This window comes from Phyllobates terribilis, unplaced genomic scaffold (genome assembly GCF_046119375.1).
Source record: "Phyllobates terribilis strain yellow unplaced genomic scaffold, ASM4611937v1 Scaffold_12__6_contigs__length_324123572, whole genome shotgun sequence".
Classification (NCBI taxonomy): Eukaryota; Metazoa; Chordata; class Amphibia; order Anura; family Dendrobatidae; genus Phyllobates; species Phyllobates terribilis.
The window spans coordinates 115,666,960-115,679,855 of record NW_027362772.1 but is presented as its reverse complement, the minus strand read 5'-3'; positions in this window follow the sequence as shown (position 1 = coordinate 115,679,855).

Genomic DNA, 12,896 nt, shown 5'->3' with positions numbered 1-12,896 from the left:
AAATTTGAGAGTTGGCTATAGACATTATATGCCCAATATGAGGGCTGGCTGCAGGTAATCCAGGACAACCAGCAGCAAGCTCTCATGCTTGCGTGCACATTAGAAAGAGAAACATTGCCATCTGGTGTTTTTACAATCCTACATTAAAAATTTAAAAATTGGACAACATTGCCACCCGGTGGAGTTTCCTCAGAACACACAATGTCAAGAATAAAGTCAATGAGGGCTTCCTATTGGTCAATCAGGTAAGTGATTTAGCCAGCTCTGTTACATTTTTTTGCATTTTTATTGCGTAGACCCCCTCAGGAGCGATATTTCAGGCCGCAGAGCGCGCAGTTTCGAGCAAAAATTTTGCCTTAACCCTGAAAAAAATTTAGCGCATCCCACCGCGTGCGTAAGCGTCCCAAATGCCAAAAAACAAATTTCCCCCATCAGTCCCTATATATTACTATAGTACAGAAGGTCATACTACCATATTGACTCTTTAATCCAGTTCCAATGTATCAAGGTCAAGCCTGTTGCACAAATGCAACAAATGTTGCACTCCGGCAACAAAAGTCGGCCATCTTGTGTCTCGTTTGCAACAAAAGGTCATCTTTTGTTGCCTTTCGGCAACATTTCAGGTCAAGCCTGTTGCAAACGGGAGACGAAGCCTCTGATTTTGACCAAAGGTGCACCTCCTCATCCTTCAGAGACACTGCAGAGCGCAGGCATGCTTTCGCTCTGCAGTGTCTCTGAAGGATGACAAGCTGGATTGTAGTGCTCTGCTGCGATCCAGCCTGTCATCTCAATGCCATCCCAGCGTGGGAGAATTCTCCTGCTCAAGCGGTGATGTCATTTGCCGGCACCGCATGCGCAGGAGAATTCTCCCACGCTGTCAGCGATGTGCATGAGGTGAGCTGAGTTCATTGGACATGAACTCGGCTCATCTGGATGCCATCACAGCCAGACACTGAGGAGCTTCACCGAGGAGCTTCTCAGTGTCTGCGGTATGGCAAGCTGGATGGCAGCGTACTGCTGCGCTCCAGCCTGTCAAGTCAAGGTAGCAGAGCTGAAGCTGTCCTGGGAACCATGGAAAGGTAAGGATGAGGTTGGTTTATTATTTTATTTTTATTGCAGGAGATCGTTGGCTTCAGCTGCAATGGACGATACGGTAAGTAGGGTTTAATTTAGAACATTAAAGGAATGTGTCTTTATTTCAATTAAAGGACTTTATTCTGGGTGTTTTTTTTTTTAACTTTGACTATGGGGTTAGTAATGGGGGTGTCTTATAGACGCCTCTCCATTACTAACCTGGGCTTGATGTCAGCTGGCATTATAAGCTGACATCAACCCCAACCCTATTACCCCACTGCCACCGCTACAGGGCAGTTGGAAGAGCGAGGCTAAGTGCCAGAATTGGCACATTCTATGGATGCGTTATTTCTGGGGCGGCTGACGGCTGGTGTTTCTAGCCTGGGAGGGGGCCAATATTCATGGCACCCTTCCTGGGCTATTAATATCAGCCCCCAGCTGTCTGCCTAGCCTTTGCTAGCTAGTAAAGTAGGGGGGACCCCACGTAATTTTTTTTTGGGTCCCCCATTTTAGTAGTTAGTAAAGGCTAGGTATTCAGCTGGGGGCTGATATTAGTAGCCTGGGAAGCTCCGTGGGTATTATCCCCATCCCAGGCTTCAAACATCTGCCCCAGCCGTCTGCTTAACCTCCGCTAGAGACTAAAATTACGGGGAACCCTACGCCAATTTTTTTTTTAATAAATCCTTTATTTTAACACTAAATGACAAGTACAGTAACCAACACTGTCACTATACTTATTATATATGTGACTGTCATGTTTCTTTCTATTTAACCTATGTGTGATGCTCTATTCTTTCTGTTCTAAATTGTCGGGTACCGATGATGAATTGCCAGCCGGCTTTTTTAAAGAGACGGGTGCATGAAAACACTATTTTTTTTTATAAATCCTTTATTTTAACACTAAATGACAAGTACAGTAACCAACACTGTCACTGTACTTATTATATATGTGACTGACATGTTTCTATCTATCTAATCTATGTGTGATGCTCTATTCTTTCTGTTCTAAATTGTCGGGTACCGGTGTATGCCGCTGCTAAATTGACGGCTTTTTTAAAGAGAAGGGTGCATGAAAATCGGAGGGCACTAGTGTGTTCCAAGTGCCCTGCTATGTTTTTCATGCACCCGCCTATATACCCTGCCTGCCTGTCTGCCTATATATTCTGCCTGCCTGACGTTTAATTGAGCACTGTTCCCATCGATTTGGGCAATTTTTGACCTTCTGCAGACCGCCGGGGGGGAACCGCCAGAAAAATGCTTTAGTTTCCCATAGACTTACATTGGGCTCATTGCTCGGGTCGAGCACCCGAGTATTCCAATGTGCTCGACCCGAGCTTCGAGCACCCGAGCATTTTAGTGCTTGCTCATCACTAATAAGGACCAATAAACCTAGGTTCCAGCTTCCAGTAAGGGCCTTTCAACTTAATATTCATGGTAGACAACCACACAAAGTCATTCACATTCAGTTCCGGACTTGCCAAGCGTTTTCTGTCAGCCATGCGTTTATACCTGTCTCCCATGATCTTTAAATTACTCAGTACTCTCCAACACACTGAGGAGAGCGACAAAGCAAAAAGTTCCTCATCAGGAACTCCCGAAGCTCCTCCCTCACTAAAGGTACCAAACTGTGGATGCTAACTGAATGCACCAAAGAACGATGACCTTCCAGTGGATTCTTGATGATGATTATTAATGGCAAATTCTGCCAGCGGTACGTAGGATGCCCAATTCTCCTGGTTTCGGAGACAAAACACCTGAGGTAGGTCTCCAAATTCTGATTGACACGTTCGGTCTGTCCATTTGACTGAGGGTGGAAGGCAGAGGAAAAGGACAACTGCACCCCCCGTCGAGAACAGAATGCCTGGATCTGACACCACATCAGAGGGAACCCCATGAAGCTTCACAATCTTATTTATAAACACCTGAGCAAGTGTTTTGGCATTTGGAAGTGCAAGTAATGCGACGAAGAGAACCATTTTACTGTACCTATCAACAACCACCAAAATCACTATTTTGCCTGCAGAGACCAATAGGTCAGTAATAAAATCCATGGACAAGTATGTCCATGGCCTACTAGGGATAGGTAGCAGAAGAAGAGTACCAGACAGACAGGTATACGTAACCTTAGAACGTGCAATCAAATCCCGATGCATCCCCGGCCACCAAAAGCGACAAGAGAGGAGGTCCACAGTTGCCCAGCAAGCACAGAGTTATGATGTTCCTTAATTACTTTGTGGCACAGATTGGATGGTGAAAATAACCTTCCTGGGGGGCAGGAAGCAGGAGTGTCCCCCTGAGCCTCAAACACCTCACCCTCCAGTTCAGGATATAATGCCGAAATGACTACCCCTTTCTGTAATATCGTGGCAGGGTTCTCATGGTCACCACCAACAGGGAAGCTTTGGAACAGTGCATCAGCCTTTACATTTTTAACCCCTGGATGAAAAGTGACAACAAAATTGAACCTAGTAAAAAACAGGGACCATCTGGCTTGCCTAGGCTTGAGACGTTAAGCTGACTGAAGATATGACAGGTTCTTATGGTCAGTAATAACAGTAATAGGATGGACAGCCCCAGCCAACCAATGTTGCCATTCTTCGAACGACAATTTGATTGCCAAAAGTTCCCTATCACCCACGTCATAATTTCTCTCAGCCGAAGACAATTTTTTAGAAAAGAAGGCGCATGGACGCCATTTACCAGGGGATGGACCCTGAGACAACTAAGCCCCAACCCCACATTCGATGCATCAACTTCCACAATAAAGGGTTTGAAACATAGAGGTTGACTGAGTATAAGAGCAGTGGCAAAATAATTATTTAAGGAAGAAAAAGCCTGGAGGAAGGCATCCGACCATTTGGAAAAATCAGACCCCTTCTTAGTCATGTCAGTAAGGGGTTTCACAATTACTGAGTAATTTTGGATGAATTTCCGGTAAAAATTAGTAAATGCCAGAAAACGTTGTAGAGCCTTCAGGTTCTCGGGACGGTACCAATCAAGGACTGCATGGATCTTCTTCAAATCCATCCGAAAACCAGAAGATGACAGCAAGTGCCCCAAGAACTGCACCTCCTGAACAGCGAAAACACATTTTTCTAGTTTGGCATGTAGTTTGTTATCCCTTAATATCTGGAGCACCTGTTTAACATGCCGCCGATGTGTCTCAAAATCAGGTGAGTAAACCTAAATATAAGTTTGGGAAAGACTAAGTGCAACACAAAGGGAAGAGGGGAAAGGAGCGCAGATTCTAGGGAATGGGGGGAGTGGAGACCTCTTAGGCTGATGTGATATCACCCTGTCTCCCCTACCATCCCTATATTGGTTCTTCACCAATCGCCACACAGGAGCCTATCCCTGTATTTTCCTAGCGCTTGGCCCTGATAAGGAAGAGAGGGATGAGCACTAGTCGATCCCCACTAACAAGTAAAGACAACAAGGTAGACAGACATGGGGGAAAGATAACTGAGCTTGAGCCGACTTCAGAGAGATAACTCACACTTCCTCTTAGGACCAGAGTGTAATTGAACAGACTGCACTCGCTCCAACCTTTCATAAGGAAACATGTGAATATCACCGACACCACCCTATAGCAAAGTGAAACTATTTAAACACCCAGGCAAGGGTGTCAATTAAAGCAGGAGGGAGGTAGTCGCTGGGTCCTAGAGTGAAACAGCTAAGAAGGTGTCTGTAATGGCAAACAAAGAGATCTTCTGGAACCAACTGCAGGATGACTGTCTGTCACATCTGACACGCCTGTGACAGACCCAGTCTCATTTCATTTTATTTTGTGGTCCTGAGGTTTCAACCTTAATAATCTGGACCACGAGTCCTTTCCTCAAGCAAACAATTCTTTCAAAAGGAGAGTGTGCCGGTTTTTCTCCTTCTAAATCAAAATTTTTATTATTATATTCGGTGAAGCCAGCAAATTTGAATTTCAGAAAACTCATTCATCTCTAAAGGTAAATGTTATTTATTAACTATTTTGTGTGATATGACGGTTGTAAGGGCATAAAAATAAAGATTTTGAAAATTAAGACTTTTTCTAATATTATTTTCATACAGTAAATAAACTCAAATCATATCAACCTAAATTTAAAGTAAATGTAAGGTACAATGTAACACAAGAACACAAATTATTTGGACATGCAGAAGCATTTCATAGTTATTACCAGCTAAAATTTAATATGTCGAATTTGAAAAATTTGACCTTGTCAAGAAGGAGGAAACTGGCTTGAAGAAGAAGTGGTTAGGCAGGTTAATATGCTGCCGTGGGCATCTCAACTCTATTGACTACCTTCAGAAACCCCCAAAAAGGTAATCTTTCAAGCGTGCAGCAGTACTGACAATATGTATGGTAAGAAGGGTTAGAGCATTACTTAACAGTAATGAAGAACAAACTCAGTATGAGTCCTTTGATGATTAATTCATGCTGATCTTAACTAAACAAAATATATAACATGTTTTCAAAAATATGCACTTGTGTATGTGGTCCCTTATTGACTTAGCTACCACTAAAGGTTATCTGAGTCAATAATCACATTTAAGATCACTATTTGCGTAGAGAACTGATTGAGGACAGTGGGACATGCTATGGCTCATCTCACATATTTTGGGTCCCAAAAGTTTTATAAAAACCTTGCTTTATCTGATTTGTGTTTTACAATGATTTTTTTGCTACAAAAATGTACTTCTTAACTTTATAATTCAGGTTTTACTTTATAAATCACAGGAAAAGAAGCAGAATGATGCGGTGAGATTTATCATGACATTCCATACCCAAATTCCAGCAGTAAGAAAGGCCCTTACAAAAGCTTGGCCCACCTTGAGAGCAGATCCGATATTGGCTAAATACATCTCGGATAAACCTACAATTGTATTTCGCTGTGCTAAGAACCTTCGTGACCATCTGGTCCGTGGCCACTATGAGGGAGGTTTGACACACACATTTATGGATAAGGCTAAGGCCAGACATGGATGCACGCCGTGTGGATGGTGCGTGGCCTGTCCCAACGTGGCGAGAAGCACCACATTTATTGACTCTACGGGCAGGAGAACTTTTGATATTAAAAAACATATTACATGTACATCACGCAATGTGCCCGTGTGGACTTATTTACGTTTGAATGACCACCCAATGTCTCAAAACACACATTAGAGAACATGTGTCAGGGATTTTGGCAGCTGTGGACCAAAGTGATATATCCATGTTAAAAACCATCCCGAAGCACTTTAAATTATACCATAATTATAATGCAAAGTTGTTGAGGGTAAAAGGGATAGACATGGTTGTAACAGGGATATATGGTGGCCCTATATCCCAGAGACTTGCTCAGATTGAAACAAGGTGGATATGGACCTTGAAAACATTACATCCGAGTGGTTTAAATGAGAACAACAGTTTTGCCCCATTTCTATGATCTAGCCCTGTGGGTGCGTGTTTTGTGCTATTGGGGTAATATACATATTATTTTTTAAGTATTATGTGTTTTTGTGATTTTAATTGCATTCATCTTAGCAAGTTTAATGACTTCTATACTCTGGCTGAATATAAGGTCATCTTTGTGTCATCTGAACGGATTCATCTTTGCCGGCTGCCATTCGGAAAATGTATATCCAGTGGGATGTCTACCATTCTTCATCGTGGAGATATACTTCTTGGTCCCCCCCTTTTTTGGTAATACCTCACATAATATATGACTAATCTGTGATGGTTTTTTATGCAGCGACTGTTTATATGTATCTATTGTGTTTGTTCTAGGGATCATGGGGAGTATTTTGGTGATACATGTCCATATTTCAGCTAGGGGCCCTTCTGGGATCACCCCTGAATGTACATGTAACACAGTGTTATGGGATTAATATTGGTGGCAATGTTCTATTAATCTCTGTGATCTGGTAATTATATGCCCATTTAATGATATTTTGTATGTTGACCGCGTTTTATGAACAGTTGTATTTATACTGTCCCATATATTATTCCATATATATATGTATATCCGGGGTGACCTATGTAGTACTTGTTTTTTTTTCTTCATAGTTTTGTTCAGATACAGTTGTCCATCAGTAAAAGTAACATCAGTGCTTCCTATGTTCTGAATACGCTATTCCCTGATCCTTTTATATTTTGCATGATGGTTATTTCCATTCACTTTGCATATTGTGCCCTAGAGATTGGTGTTAAGATCTAGATATTCCTGCATATACCACCCCATGATTCAGTACGCAGGGGTGTCACCGTCCTTACATACCCGGTTCCTTTCGGCATCCCTGGGTGGTGTTGCCGCCGCAATACCGACGCTATCGGGTATCCTAGTTACGGTGATGCGCCTTGCGTCATTTCCGGGCAGTCGCGGTGGTGTACTGGGTAGCACCTGTTGCTACCATGGCAACGATGACACACATGGTGTCACTTCTGTTGGAGGCGGCACATGTATAAATGTATTTAAGGCATCAGCTTTCATCCAGAGTAGTCCCATTGAGAAAGACAAAAGCGTCAAAACGCGCGTCGGGGAAACACGTGCTGATGCAGGTTGATGTGGTGTTTTTCCATTCCTACTAAGGTAATTATGGCCTATGGTGACCATATATGATGTGAGGGACATTGATGTATATGTACACCAGTACGCTATTTATCATGTGATGTGTCTCCCTCCTCTATGTTCCAGCACCACTATATTCCATTCTATCTATAGCTATGGCTTAGTATTAATATAGAGGGGCCCTATACGTACCTTTGACATGTTGTGTATCTGCTTTTAAATTTTTTTTTATGTATATGTATGTATTTTTTCCCCTCCTTCCCATACACCCTGTGCAGTATTTATAATAACGTTTTTTCATCTTTTTTCACTATGATGGACCATTTGATCATTTTTTCTTGCTTTTTAGCACCCCCTTGTTAACATTATATTTCAGTAGTATTTACATAATCATTATTTTAATTTCATTTTTTAAATTTATGTGACCTATGAAAACCACAAGCTAGTCTGAGTACATGTAGCAATATTCATCATTTCTTTTAGGAGACAAAATACAGCCATACATTTATTCATAGTTTTACAAGAACATACCAATGTTCAGAAATTCACAGCACTTTATTAATTAGCATTTAGCTTCACAAAAATACATGATGATCATGCCTTAGGCATAAATTACTATCAATTGGTGGACCATGAGTCCCCATTAGTGGTTCCCTCTATTTCTGTTATATATTATATGAGATTTGGCCGGTATATATCAGTGTACATATTATGACTAACAGCAGCTTTATATACCAACATTGGTTCAGTACATAACAAAAAAAATGTTAGCCATAATCATGATAATGATATGTATAGTATTTTAAGAAACTTTAAAAATCAAAGATCAGTGGCACTTTCCGTGGTTATACTTTATTTTATTACATTGTTATATTTGTTAAATTGATGTCACTTGTCTAGATAAGGTTGCCTTCATATGTGCTCATGTTGTCAATGTTGTTACTTTGTTCTCTTGGAGACAAATCCACAGCAGAAACCCAAACAAAATGCCATGTAAATACTAATAGGCTATCTTTTCTGGATATTTCCAGGGTATTTAATAATATTTGAATTTTTGCTATGAGAAGCTGTTCATTCAGCATTTTCAGGTTATGTAATATTGGGCGTTTATGCCATATTTAAACTGCCACTGCATTGTATCAGCTAATCTTTACTGTAAAATGAAAAACATTCACTTCAATATGAGCTGGGCTGCAATACCTGAGAACAGCCACTAGAAAATGAACAGAGCTGTGCTGTTCTGCTTCCTTCACTGTTTACATCCAGCCACTGCCAAGACAGAAAACAGCTGATCTGTGGGGGTGCCAGGTATCATGCCCCCATTGATCTGATATTGATTACCTATCCTGAGACTACATTATCAATAGTTGTGGGAAGCAATAACAAAAAAAAATAAGCACTCACAGATTTTTTCTGTTTTTGCTACCTCTACTTGATTGTTTATCACACTATGCACTTCTCTTATACACGATCAGCTTACTTCCATGTTCTTCAGACTCTAGTTTTCCTTCCTTCAGGCACCATCTTGATTCCAACATCTCATCTTGCATTTTCTTCTCTGCTGTGCTATAAATCTCATAAAGCATCAGTACAGCATCACATAACCAGCTGGAGCCAGTAACATATATGTCTGCTGGAATGACACTGCGATTATTTTTCCTTCTATATTTTCCTGAGTGAGCGAATATAAGTATGCAGTCAGAAGGTTATGCTATGATCTCCTTTTTTTGTAATTGTGTGACAAGAGTTGTGAAGTCATCATCATTATATGTGATAGGAGCTTCTAGCCAAGATACAGCAAAAAAATAAACTCAATGTTAAATACCAACGAGTCACTCCGTATTCTCATATAAATCAAAACAAGCAGAAAAGAGAACCTAAAATTTAACTTTTAATATATAGATTAAAACCAACCATATTATAAAAACCACAGATATCCATCAAAAATGGACAAAAAGGTAAATAGCCACCAGATTACACCTGAACTAGCAACAAGCAAGCAAAAATCGTATTGAAACGACCGCTTATTGATAGCAGTTACTTAATAAATTAGACAGAAAAAAGGAACAATCTCACCCAGTCGTCCCACATATGGATGAGTAGTCCCGGCATTCAGCAGTAGGATATATCCAATCCATATGGGTCAGCATGGGGTAGAGCAGAAGGAGGGAGCCTGTTGTGCCCTATAGGGGTATCTATCCCTCAACGCCAAGCTCCCGCCCTAACAAGGGCAGTCCACAACCATCCCTAATCAGTGGTAAATCCTACAGTCACCCAGCATGCATCTCCCAATGCGTTTCTCCTCCAGGTTACTCAGGGGAGCTAAAGTGCATTATGTATTACTAGACCACCCCAGTTCCCTAGCGGTGGCAAGAAGGTAGTAGTGGGTGTAAGCCACCCCACCTCTACCCCATGCTGACCCATACGGATTGGATATATCCTACTGATGAATGCCAGGTCTACTCATCCATATGTGGGACCACTGGGTGAGGTTGTTCCTTTTTTCTGTCTAATTTATTAAGTAACTGCTATCAATAAGCTGTCATTTCAATACAATTGTTGCTTGCTGGTTGCTAGTTCAGGTGTAACCTGGTGTCTATTTACCTTTTTGTCCATTTTTGATGGATATGTGTGGTTTTTATAATAGGATTGGTTTTAACCTATATATTAAAAGTTACATTTTAGGTTCTTTTTTCTGCTTGTTTTGAGCTTCAAACCAACCCCAGTGAAGAACTTTAGTGACATGGTCTTAGCAATATCTTCATTCAAGAAGGTCTGGTGAATGAGATAGTGAACCTTTTTAGAGAGCATGAAGGTATATAATTCTCATGGGGTCTCCATAAGATCATATTAGCTAATCAAAAAGAAGAATTTCAAGATAGCAAGGGACACCAAAACAATGTAATACTAACTGAATTATATATATTGGGGAATAAGTGACAAGTTGCATTAAAACAAAACCTGAAGTATTTAGATGTTCCTTTATGTATGGAAATTCATTGTATTTTTCTCATCAGTTAGATGATATGATCTTATGATGCTCCACTAAAAATTGTATACATTACTTTAATTTCAGCCCTTAAATTCTATTTTCTTTTCTCTTGCACAAATCCAAAATTGTTTGCAGATTAATTTTCCATTCATTCCAAAGTTGCTAAGTATTTGGTAGTTGATGAGTAAAACCAATAAGTTTGGAACATAACAACTGATGCCATTGATTGGCTGAATTGATTCCATACTGGTCTGATCATCTACAACAGATCAGTGAGGGATTGAAGAAGTGAGTTCTGTTTTTTAGTCATTTAAAAACTAGATTTGCTGTATAAATTCACAATTGTTAAGCTCCATAGATAAGTGAAATTTTGTGTATCTGATTTGTTCTTTTTATACAATTTTTGACAAATATTCTTCGTTTAACATTTTGACTACATCATTTGACTATTTTATTTACTTTTTATGAAATAAGAAGCTTCTAATGTTGCCTGATTATTATGAGCATTTCTTTCATTTGCAGTTGTAGGCTTTTACCTTACCACATGGAAAGACGGTTGTTTTATAAATAATATTATAAAAATGTTTTGTTTCCCACAATGTTAACTTTTCTGCTTGTTCTAACACTTGCCACTTTGTGAGCACATTACTGTGCCAGTGTTATGGTCATTTTTTTAATCATGCTACCATATTTATCATTTCTCCTTTTTGAAAACCTTAATGGAATAAAATGGTGCTATATAAATACATATAATTATTATTATTAATGAATATAGTGATGATTTAACCTTAATCAAAATGTATTCGCTTATTCAATAGGTGGTGAAGATTTGAAACGCAATTATAAGAAAATTAAGGCTTAATATTCTAATAGCACAATTTGGCTATGTGCCTGATTTTCCTACATGCTTATTTTAAACTAAGCCATTGTTTTGTTTTATCCCATCAATATCTGTACAGCACACAATGGAAAAAAATGTAGACATTTTGTAGCTGAAAATAATCTATCTGCTATAAATATACCTAAATAGTAAATGCTGTTCTTAGACAAACAAAAGCTCTAGACCATGTCTACCATGTTGGATGCATTCTTTACTTTGTAAGGCAAATTATTTGTTGATAAATAATTCTCACGAATTTGACTGACAGGCCAAGTCCCTGCCACTCCCATGTAACTTTTTTGAAATATAAAATATTTGTAATATAAAGTCCAGATATATCCCAGGTGTTGTTAGGAGTCTCAAAAAATAAGTCACCTGTATGATTAAAATTGTGCAGACTTCTGAGACAATTTTAGACCTACATGTGCCCAGATTAGTGGAATTAAAAATTACCAGACTGCCTCAAAATGTTCTTGTTACATACATGCACACTTTTGATGTTGATGTTTTTTCTAAAGTCCAGTAAAGCTATATTATATAGCTTGCTGACTAAGGCTATGTGCCCACGATGCAGAAATGCTCAGGATTTTTTCCTGAGCGTTTCTGCATCTCCCTGGCAGAAAAAAACGCATGCGGATTGTACATGCGGATTGTACATGCGGACTGTACATGCGTTTTCCTGCCAGGGACTTGCGGATGTGAAGCGTTCTTCACATGCATTTCCGAATGCGGGTTGATAATCGTTTTTAGAATCACTTGGAAAGTGCTTGTCAACTTGGTCACACTATATAAATCCATGCAAACGGCATGGATTTATATACTGTGACCCGAGAGAATGTCAAAAAATAAAAAAATAAATATATACTTACCCTCCGATGGCCCGCGCTGTCTTAATTTCCTCCGTCCCGGCTGCCGGCAGCGGTAGAGTGAAGGACCTGCCGACGTCAGCGTCGCATGACCCGTCACATGACTCTGACGGCAGCGCAGGTCCTTCATTCCATTGCGAACTGCTGCCAAGCAAGGAGGAGCACACCATGGGTCGCCAGAAGGTAAGTATATATTTATTTTTTATTTTATTCTTTTTTTTACAGCTTTTAATGGTACCTGGGTGTGAATGAGAATCTCCTCTCCTCTACACCCGGGTACCATCCGCAGATTAGAACGGGCCAATTACGCAAGTACAGATGCAGTCTTGTGGAATTAGCGCTTTCTAATGCAAGTCAATGGCGGCGAAAACGCAGCACTTCCGCAAAATAATTGGTAGTGCTGCGTTTTTTTCCGCAATGATAATACGCAGCGGAAATTTCCGCAGCATGTGCACAGCACATGCGGATTATCATTGGGGAACATGGCAGGCCTTCTACCATGCATTTTTTAAGCGTTTCTGCAGCGTTTTTACCTCTGCGGAAAA